Source organism: Chroicocephalus ridibundus, chromosome 3, assembly GCF_963924245.1.
Source record: "Chroicocephalus ridibundus chromosome 3, bChrRid1.1, whole genome shotgun sequence".
Classification (NCBI taxonomy): Eukaryota; Metazoa; Chordata; class Aves; order Charadriiformes; family Laridae; genus Chroicocephalus; species Chroicocephalus ridibundus.
This window is the reverse complement of record NC_086286.1, coordinates 117,644,535-117,654,091: the sequence shown is the minus strand read 5'-3', so window position 1 is coordinate 117,654,091 and position 9,557 is coordinate 117,644,535.

Here is a 9,557-nt window from a genome sequence, read left to right as displayed (position 1 = left end):
TACTAATTGGCAAAAAAATTAATTAATCTTCCCTGAGTCAAGTCTGTTTTGCCCTTGAGAGTAACTGCTGAGCAATTTCCCTGTCCTCATTTCAACCCACGTTCTCTTTAATTTAATTTCTTCTCCTACCTTGTCAATAAGGGGGAGTGAGAGAGCGGCTTGGTAGGTACCTGGCAGCCAGCCAAGGTTAACCCACCACTCCTGGGGAGGAGCAGTGGCTCCCGCTCACTTCTTGTCCCTCCTTGTATGGGCAAGTCAATCAGCAGATCTCTTGACATCTTCTGTGGAGAGGACTATGAACGCCCTCCAGGTTCCTAAGGAGGGGGACCTGGGATTGGTCTTATGCTTCAGGCTTCCAGAGGCAGCATGGGCTGCCTAACTTCCCGGAGGATCCCTGCACACCACAGCTGCGTTTCTGGGCTGCAAGTGGTGCAGGTTCTTCAAGTCAGCAAGTGTCAGAGAGCCAGTGAGGTTTGGTATCCACCATGGAAAAGAGAAGATGGAGGCCCTGGTGCCTCTTCTCCTGTCTGCACTCTGACAGGCAGTGGGAATAGTAGATAAATGCCTCTGTGAGCACCACATCTCCTTCTTGCTGTAGGATGAGGTGGGTCCATCGCCTCCAAAATGTCTGCCTCTCCCTTTAAAGGGATATCTGGGGAATGGCATGGAGATGATCTGAAAGCCCTGGCAGTGTGGCAGAATTGCAGTCCTGAGCTTTGTGATTCATTAGCAGCTCTTTTTGCTTGAGGCACATGATGCTGTGCTGAAAGCCCTGTATCTTCCTCCTTCACTTTCCCGTGATCAGAGCAGAACCTGACATGAGGAAAAGGCCGAGGAGGAGGAGGTGAGCAGGATCCCCTCTCAGGCTGAAAAGAGTAGTGAGGGCTGGCAGAGGGAAGGGGAAAGGAAGAGGTCTCCTAAATCCCATTGAATCTCTGGGTGGCTGCCGATTTGTTTATTTTCTGAAATAAATGGAAATTATTTACTACACCTGAAGTTAGCCATCTACAAAATAAACATCTAGTTTGAACTAGTCATCTTTTCAGTCAGTGCTGAAAGACAGTCACATTCAAACTCAAAATAGCAAACTGTTTGCAATAGGATAGCAACATTCATTTATTGTGCGCTGTAATAATAAACAAGGGTGAAAACCAGAGGAACCATTTGCTCTTCAAAACCTTCTTGCAATAAACCTGCTGTACCCATCTTGGAGTTATATGTTTCATATTCTTTTGAAGAATGTCCTGGACTTGATGGAACAAGGGTCTTATATAGAATCATAGAATGGTTAGGGTTAGAAGGGACCTTAAAGATAATCTAGTTCCAACCCACTATGCTTTCTTTTTTTGTTTGTTTGGTATGATACTTTTTTAATGTCAGTTGGTGTTATGCCCTTGAATGAAAAGAGAAAAAACAAACTACAGTTCTTGCCTGGAACAGAGATTAGGAATGCTAAAATGTTGTAAGACCTTGGCAGGGTCCAACAGTGAAGAAGATTATCTCTGAAGCAAGGAATTATCATGATGTCTTCTTCTGTTCTGCTGATAAGCTTCTTAAGTGAGAGACTAGTCAAGGACTTCTTTATTCTTTTTAATGACATCTTGTAATAGTTCCGTATGATTTTTGGATACAGCTGCAATGTGGAAATATAACTGTTTCATCAGTTAAGGGAATGAATCTTTTGGTTTTTATAATTGGATATTCTAGGAGCATTTTCTCAGGTATCCTTGTCAGGCATTTTTGAGATAGTGCAGAATTTGCTTGATCATGTTCCAACATGGTTGTTAAAAGAATGCCTGCCTTTTCTCGGTCATGCTATCCTGAGACTTGTGAATTGCTCTCTTCAATCTGGTATGGTTCCAAAATAATTTAAACTGGGCTACAATCACTCTTTTGTTAGAGGAGGTGTCTTCATCCATGGTTGTTTTGTTTAATAGCCAACCAGTTCATAATTTACACATTTCAGTTAACAAGATGGAAAAAAGTAGTTTAAAGTTCAGTCCAGATTTTATATACGTTATAGTACACATCTGGCAGAGCTAAACTTTATGATTGTCCTTTGCTTGTTAATAGTGCAACTTTTTTTGCATCGAGCTCTGTTCTTCATGGTAATTTAATTTTTGGCAGCAATTTGGCAAATAACTTAAATACCTGATTAGTGTCATGCACAAAGCTTTTTTAATAGCTATTATTGTGCTTGCTTCCTATATGGAGGATATATGCTATAAAGCAGGATAATATTAGTGTCCTGTCTTAAAGCAAGATAATATTAGTGTATTCTCTAACCTTAGAAGGTTAGTAGTAATTCTGAAGGCAAAATTAAGTCTTAGCAATTCAGTTCCAATAAATTACCAACATGACTGCCAGGAAATGAGTAACTAAAAAATATGGGTGAAACATTGCAACAGAAACCCCTAAGATATCTAATAAGTCCGATCCATTGTGCATGAAAATCAGTGACACTGAGATTCACAAACGTTTCCTAGGTTTTCTTGGTGGTATGTAGCGAGAAAACGGCACTTTCAGAGAATTATTCACCAGTAGGTGAGTCATACTCTGGAAATGCCCATTTTTTTCCATTGTTTCGTGAAGGGGCAAAGTTTAGATATTAAAGCTCAGTGAGATTAGTCTTGAACGCCTTCTCTGGCAATGAATTCTAAATGAAATAACTGGGGGGTCTTTAGATTTATGAAGGCCAGCCTGTTGAACACCAGTGTCAAAGTTAGGGTTTTATTTAGCATCTTTTCTTGATAGGGCACAGTGGTCTGTAAGCCTTTTATAGTTTCTTAGAGAACGGCACAGGATTGCAAGGTCTCACAATTTTTTTTTAATGGGGGTATGGTGATCTTTGGTAGTTTCTCTCTTCTCTTGTTGCTGAGTTATATAATATGTGAATATGCTAGAACTCATTTGAAAAAAAGTTTTTCTAGTCCTCAGGGCAGCATAAAAGAAGCTATAAAATAGGAACCATATATAAGTAGTAAAGTTGTGATATTTAATGTTTCTGAAGAGTTGTGGGACCTGAATTATTATAGCTTGATCACAGTTTGAATCATCTGAGAAACCTTCCCTCTCTTAAGATAAAGATATATTTTGATAATACAATCTTTCTTCTACTCTTGAATTTTAATTACTGAACTATTTGTCAAGGAAAAGTTTAGCTAAGTGTCAGAAAAAAATTCCTTTGTTTTGTAGAGGACTCCAAGAAATTATCTTTCCAATATTCTCTGTATCAACAGTGAGGAGAGTTTCACTGAGAATATAAAGCTTTGTGTGAACTTGCTGTTAGAGGCTGTGAACGGCCTTCCAGCTCTTTCAGTATCAGCTGGAAATGAAAAATAAAACCATATGAAAGATTAAAAGAGCATATTGATGTCCAAATAGTTCGGATATCACATGAAGTCTTTCTAGCGATGTGAAAAAAAGAAATTGCCAGAACTTCCCAAAATCCTAAAAATGTTTTTCAGTAATATAAAACAATTTTTAAAATTGCAAAAATGGTTTATGCTTATTCACTGCTTTAAAGGAAATTACTTTGGCAAGAATAAGGAAAAAGAAAGAAATAACAGCATGAACACAAAACACTTTGTTTAAAAAGGTGAGCTCCCCTAATGCAGATTATTTGCTTTTGTAAGCCTGACTAAAACCTTGATATGGTGAAATTGTGAACATCTGGAATCCTCAAAATCAGTAGGAATTATTTTAACACAAAGTATGGGATTCATTTGCTCAAATGTAGACATCTACAAAGTAGATGTCTAAGTCTGAACTAGTTTTCCAGGCCCTAGGTTATCAACAAAGAGAAACAGGCTTTTGCAGAGAACAATTCGTTCCCATTCTAAAACACATCTGAAATGATCCAGATGAATTACTCCCAGAAAATATTTATTTTTCCCATTGAACACAAAGACAGACATGATTGACTGCCTTGGATGTTAACCTCTGTAATGTAGTCTACTGTTAGGCAAGACACCTTCATTATTTTCAGAACTGTAATAGTGTGTACACTGACTACTCCAAGTTTGGGTACAGAAATCTGCTGCGTGGTTGAATTTCCTTAAGTTTAGCTTGGTTACCTCAAAATCTGTGCATGCATATGCACATGTACATGTATCTACTTGTGCTCATATGCAGGATGTATAGTATCTATCAAGACTTATATCAGAAAAACTCATCTTGATAACTTCTGCAATGTCACATACAAAACCCACTCATGTTACTTAGACAGGATTTTCACATTAATGCTATGGAGTTGTGCAAGAATATTAACAGCACTGGGGATGGAAAGTTCTTTCAATTATTTTCTAGGCCTCAACTCCAAATGAATGCCACATCATCTCTCCTAACTCATTCATACATGTGTTTATAAGTTTAAAGGAGATGAGTTCTGCACCAGGAGGCTCTTGAGGGTGACTTTACTACAAGCATCTTCTTAGAATACATAATACACAAGGTAAGCGGTAGAATTATTTAATGAGTTTAATCCACAGATCATAAAATCATAAGAACCATTCTAGGAGAAATAGAGCTAAGGGGTTGCTTAGCTGTTAGGCAGTGCATAACAAAAGGTGAAATATTTGGAGTTCTAAAGTCTGTATGAAAATCTTTAACAAGCAGGTACATGTTTAATTTCCACTTTGTTTGCATAAAGTCTGTTGTGAAGTGGTGAAGGTATTGGTAAGTGTCATAGTGCTCAAGTCACAAAGATAATGCTTGGGTTGTGTCATATGATATAGATGAAAAATAGCTCTGAAAGTCATTTCTACCTAAGAACATAATTTTACAAACCTGTATATCAAGTGCTGAACCATTTCCTGTAACAGGAGCTGATGTAATCCTTACCATCTCCTCCAGCTGATTCTTCCAACATGGCAATCTTTTGTGACAGTATTCTTTTGAATTTCACACAGTAACCCTAATCTATTTTAAACATTTTTTTTCTTTCTGTTGCACTCAATAAGACAAATGTCAATTGAGTATCAAATTGTCTTCATGTCTCCTTCATGGCTTCATCACACACAGGGCGTGATTCAATTTAAGATGCATCTAGATGTCAGGAAGTAGGTGTCTACAAGCATGCTAGTAACTGTGATCTCATTAGAGCCAACGGAGAGCTAAAGCTCAACTCGTTTGCCTAAACTTCTAGTGTCATTTTAAAAGCCCTAAAATGTCTTAAGACAACTGGGGAGGACTGGAAGTTGTGACATAAGCACTTTGGGGAACTGAACTCTCTTGGTTCAGGAGCTGGAGGCCTAGCAAAGGCTAATCAGTAGGCACTAGATGCCTGTTTGTGGGCAACTGAACTCAAGCCCTTATGGTCTGGGATGTCGTTCACAAATCTAACATACAGGCTATCTGTATTTGCCACCATTCACATGGTTCAGCTGAAGGCAGCGATGAAGGAATTGATCTGGCATGGAACTGTAGCCCAGGTGCTGAGATCAGTTATCCAGGAGCTCTGGGTATGGCCCAAAGGTTACAAAGGTTAAGAAAATGATTTTCCCTTACCATGCGACACTTCGGATCAGGCCATCTGTGCAAGAAATAGCTTCCAGGATCAGACCTATCATGGCTTTAATATTCACTGCAGATTTAATGAAACTGCTTCAGCAATATAAACTTGGTTGTAAAATATAGATTTCAAATCAGCATTTGGTCCTTGCAGTGTTTTATGCATATGATCCATTTATAAACTTTCATTAAGGAAGCTGGGTTAAAGACATAAGGCATAGTTTTTATAAGCTTTGTCTCCTTCAAATCTTATAAAAATAAATTCAAGTAGCTTACATATCCCTAAATAAGCTATAACAATAGTATAGCACAGTTCGGTTAATTTAGTATGTTACAGAAAGTTTTCTTGCTGGTTTTCAAAATGTTAGAGTTTTGCCGGATATATCATTACCACCAAGTTGGTACTGACTTGTGGAGGCTATAAAACAAATAAAGTCATTAAAAATAATTTGAACAAAAGGAGTAACTTGATATCATAATACCATCCACATTTGGTTAAAATGACTTATTTTAAAGCTCCCTTTCATCTTACTAAACAGATTTCCAAAGTTAAAAAAAAATGTGATTAATAAATTATCCTCCATAAATCTTATGATAACTATGATAGTCTTTGGAGAATTATGAAGCCACATCTGGAAAAAGTATTTTACTGCCTGTAAAACAGCATGCCATGAATTTTACTAGTTCATATTAGTAAGTAAAATACGGTATATAATTTTTGCATTCATCAGTGTGAGTGCAAAACACATCATTTTCTTCTCCCTCAAACCCTTAGATTTATTTCACAAAGAATGTTTCTTGTAAAGTTTATAAGGAGCTTGTTTTCTTTTATTCATACAGAGATAATTCTCCCTTATATTAGCTGTAATTTACAAGATGAACTGGAGAGTACCTAACATCAGAACAGAAGTAAGTAAACAGTAAGAGTAATAGGGTTCATTTGTTATTATTATTGCACCAAGGCTAAAATGAGCAAGGCCAAGCCACTGAATAAATGCCAGAGCACTAATCAAGAGAGAAAGCGAAGAAGTTCATTTTTCTGCTACGTAATCCAACAATAGCTATTACGTTATTCTTTTTCATTAATGACATTTTAAAACATATAGATTAGAGTCACAAGTCATTCAAGATGAGTGGCTGTAATGTTTCTGGAATTAAAAACTTGATTAAACTTAAGTATTTCTTAAATAAAATGAGCAATGTTCTTGTAGAGCCAAGTATGTCCCAGGGAAATATAAAACCCTTTTTATTTCCAAGCAGATGTTTGCAATAAGAAATGGATGGTGAGTGAAGGGGAAGAACACCATTAAGCTAAGGTAACCCCTAAAGATTTTTATATAGTCCTGCAATCATAAGCTCCATCAGTGATAAATATCACAACAGTGCTTGTAATGTACCTGGTTTTATTTATGTGTAGATCCTTGAATACGCTTTACCTCAGGTAATATAATTCGCTTAATGACCAGAGAAGAGCTGTATTTTAATGTAAATGAAAGCAACATAATTTTTGTAACCTGAAAAAGTTCTTTCTGTAAAGATACAATAAATCAGGACAATAATATCTCTAAACATGTTTTGGTTTTAGAATAGAAATAAATAAAAGTCCCAGAAAAATGCTTACTAAGAAAATGTATGTGGATTCAATTCTGATAGTCATCTTTATTGCACGTGATACTCTCACAATATCAGCGTTCTAGAATTATTTGTGTAACATGTTGCTCAGACTGATAACATGGATGACATTATGGCCATAAAATTGCTATTGCAGTAAATCTAGCTGTCTTCTGTTCTGGTTTGAAATGGCTGTTACCTTGTAGTTTTATTACGCTGGTTGTAGCTGATCTTTTAAGTATTCAAAGCTGAAATGGGCTTGTACCTATTGATGCTTGTTGCCTTTTCTGAAAACAAAATTTGCATTAAATCATCAAACAAATTTCTGTATGAATTCCAGCATATAAATTGTCTTGAAAAAATACCAGTGTGAAAGATTTCTCTTTATCGACAAGCCTCTCCCCTTATCATCAAGGTGCAGGAAATGCATACTCTCACTCTGCAAACTGGGGATCACGTAAGAAAGAAAAATCAACTGCACAAACTAGCCAGAAAGGATCAGTGTGGAAAAGGCTCTAGGGACTATAGGGGAGTACAAAACCTATCCGTTGCTCTTTGATGCTACTGCAAAAAAGGCAACTCTCATTTGGGAGTGTGATAACAGGAGGATAATTATTCCGTTCTACTCAGCACCAGGGAAACCTCAGGTGGAGTGCTCTGCCCAGTTTCAGCACCACATTCAAAGAAACATGTAGACATATTGGAAATAGTCCAAAGGTACGCAAAAACCAAAGGGATTAAGAAAACATGACCTCTGTGGAAAAGCAAAAAGAGCTGCTTTTTTAAAAGGGAAGATTGCAGTTGAGTGGCGTGGGACATGAACTGGTGACATGATAAGATATATAAAAGACCTAGGAAGAGAAACATTATGAGCTTTTTTCTATGTCTTTCATAAGCAGGACAAAAATACATTGACAATTTAGAAAAGAGGAAACTACAATTAGGTAACAGAAAAGCTTTCAAACTAAAAGACTAGTTAAGATCTAGTAAATACTTAACCAATAAAATTGTTGAAAGTCCAGAAAACTTGTTAATTACCATTGCATGGGGATAAGACTGGAAAAAAGGTCTAAATGATTCATAGCTCCATTCTAGCCGTAACTTTCAATGATCCCTAAATTTGTCTCTTTGAAAACTGGTGTCATGTACTACAGGTATGAATTCTAGTATGGAATTTGGCTGGGGATAAAAACTGGGCCGTGACCCTGCTCTGGAATCTTCATTTCTTTAAATCTAGTATACAATGGGTGGATTTATATTAATCTTTTAGTGAACCGAATGGGTGCAAATTTGTCTTATGATACACACTCAAATGCACACCTGAGACACTTGTAGTAGTCTCCTTCCTGGTGTAACTTAATTTGAAGTCATTCCAAGAGGCAGTATTGAGAGTATCCATGTGCAACATAGATGCCTGGTCCTTCAGTATTTAGCTCTCCATGCATGCGTACTGTATGACTGGCACCAGTAACTGGCATGAACTACATTTCTGGTAAAGACATGGTATGGACACATCCTGCTAAAGCTGTAATGAGTAGCAGTGAAACAACCCCTTGTTCTTTGGTCTTTCTTCTGCACCAGTCATGAATGTGGATGTATGCAATGTCCAGAACTTACTATGAAGTATTACATATTTAAGGTCAGTGCATCAGCCCACAAGTAATTACCAGGACTTACTTAGGAAGGGTTATAGAAAATGGTCTTTTAAGTAGTCTTATAATGATTTCATTGTGAGAGTGATTATTCTCTTTTATTTATCTAAATGTCTCTGATTACGGACAATTAGCTACTAATTTAAGAGGCTTAGTTAACTGCTGAAGTCTGCACCATATGATGGACAACAAGACATACCTTAAACTGGTTCCTCCACAGGTTCTACCATGCTTCAATGCATTTGCTAACATCTCTAGTTAAGAGTGCTTCAAATACTCAAAAGATAATATATACCAAGAGAAGGAGAGGAATATCCAAGACATCACTTGAGTGACAAATATCCCTATTAGTGTGATGTCAAAGGTACCTTTCACAGGCCATAACCATGGGAGCTTCACATGACTTCTGACTCCATATTTGCTTTAGGAAAGTTGTTCTCAGGATGGGAGGAGCATCAAGAAGGGGCTGTCACCTCACTGATTGCAAGAGGGAATGAAGATGGAAATCTTGTCTGTGTTTCAACCAATTCTGGGGAAAACCACATGATCTCTTCAGGGAACTCTCTGACCAAAAGTACTTCTGAAAAGAATAAAGTGAATGGATGCCTGGTAACTGAAGGAGATACTACTAGTGAGCACAGAAGCATAGGGGATCACAGAACAGAAATGCAGATCTAGCTGTGAAAACCCGTCATGGAGTGCACTAATATCCACTTCTGTCCATGTGCTCTGCTTCTTGGGTGCAATCATGATGCCTGTGTTACTGGCTAGCAGCTTTACTAG